Below are 1,511 nucleotides of genomic sequence, written 5' to 3'. Positions count from 1 at the left end.
CATCTTGGCCTGGTGTTGGAGTAGGAGGCACCCGAGGGGCGTGGGCCAGAGTTGTTGGCGCGCCCACGCTCGCTGCTGTTGCTGTTGCCGCGGCCAAGCCCTTGCTGGTGACCACGGTGACCACGGCCTCGGCCTCCATTGCCACGACCACGGGTGAGATTATTAACTGAAGATTGACGAGTATTGGTACCTTGCAGCAGATTCATACGGGCTTCAAAACTCAGCAGCTAATTGTAGAGTTCTTGGACGGTCACCGGCTCAACGCGTGCAGCCAGGGCTGAAATCACCGGATTGTAATCGATGTCCAGCCCTTTGAGCACGTAGGAGGTTATCTCCCCTTCAGAGAGAGGATCACCGGTGCAAGCGATCTCATCAGCAAAAGCCTTGATCTTCGCAAGGTACTCGGACATGCCCAAGTTTCCTTTGTGCAGGTTGGCGAGGGCGATGCGGGTGTTGACGATCTGAGCTTGCGTCTGGGCAGCAAAAGAGGCGTGGATGGCACTCCACACCTCGGCCGGCGTCTGAAGAGTAGCGACCTGCGCAAGAACCTCACGTGACAGAGATCCCATAAGGTATCCTTGTACTTGTTGCTGCTGGGCGTACCCGATCGACCGGGCGTAGTTGAAGACCTGCTCCTCCTTCCCGTCATTAGTGACGGTGATGGTAGCAGGGGGCGCCGGGCTTGTGGCGTCAAGGAAGTGTTCCATCTGTGCCCCCTTGATTTGGGGTAGCACGATGGCCTTCCAGAGGAGGAAATTCGTCCTCGTGAGCTTCTCTGATGGAGGTGAACCAAGGGAGGTGCTGCTGTTGAAGGTAGACGAGGATGCAAAAGTGGAGGGTGAGTTTTGGGTGGACAGGGTGCTCATGGTGGAGCTGATCAGGGCAGTGGAGGTGGAGGCGATGGTGGAAGCAGCGGTGCTGGCGTTGGTGCCTGCCATGGATTCTCTCTCGATGGTTCTCTCTTGGTCGGTTTCTGTGTTCTCTCTCAATCAACAGATCGATCTCAGGGGATAGCTAGACGTACGAGAGGAAGGGCTCTGATGATCATATGAGATTGCGTGGGAAGCGTTGAACCCTTTGTCTCGGGCCGCATCTATATTTATAGGAAGTTTGCCGTGGCTTACAAGATTGGAATATCGCTAGGATTCATCCAGATTACAACGAGAGAGAGATTACAACTTATAGCAGAAGAAAGAATAGTGGTAGAGATAGAAACAGATTTAAACAGACAACTACTTCTTCTATCCTACGTATTCTAACAAATCGGACTGAAAACATTGTACGTATGGCATCGTTCAAGGAAGATATATAGGATCACACACACGTACAATTTCTATGCTGGTTCAATTTGAGCAACATATATATACATGATTTGCTCATGCATGCATCCAGAGTGTTGACATGGTCCTGATCCATGCATGAAACATGTTGGCTGGATATAGCTATGCATGAGATCGTACGTACCGTGATCCACTCTCTACGTACATCTAGTACATTGCAAGGTCAATTAA

At 51.4% G+C, this 1,511-nt stretch overlaps 1 pseudogene; it reads right to left on the bottom strand.

The window, feature by feature from the left end:
- Positions 1–211: 211 nt before the first annotated feature.
- On the bottom strand, positions 212–350 carry LOC123146608 (uncharacterized; annotated as a pseudogene).
- Between the last annotated feature and the right edge of the window lie 1,161 nt (positions 351–1,511).

This window comes from Triticum aestivum, chromosome 6D, assembly GCF_018294505.1.
Source record: "Triticum aestivum cultivar Chinese Spring chromosome 6D, IWGSC CS RefSeq v2.1, whole genome shotgun sequence".
NCBI classification, from domain to species: Eukaryota; Viridiplantae; Streptophyta; class Magnoliopsida; order Poales; family Poaceae; genus Triticum; species Triticum aestivum.
This window is presented reverse-complemented; position numbering and strand designations above follow the sequence as displayed.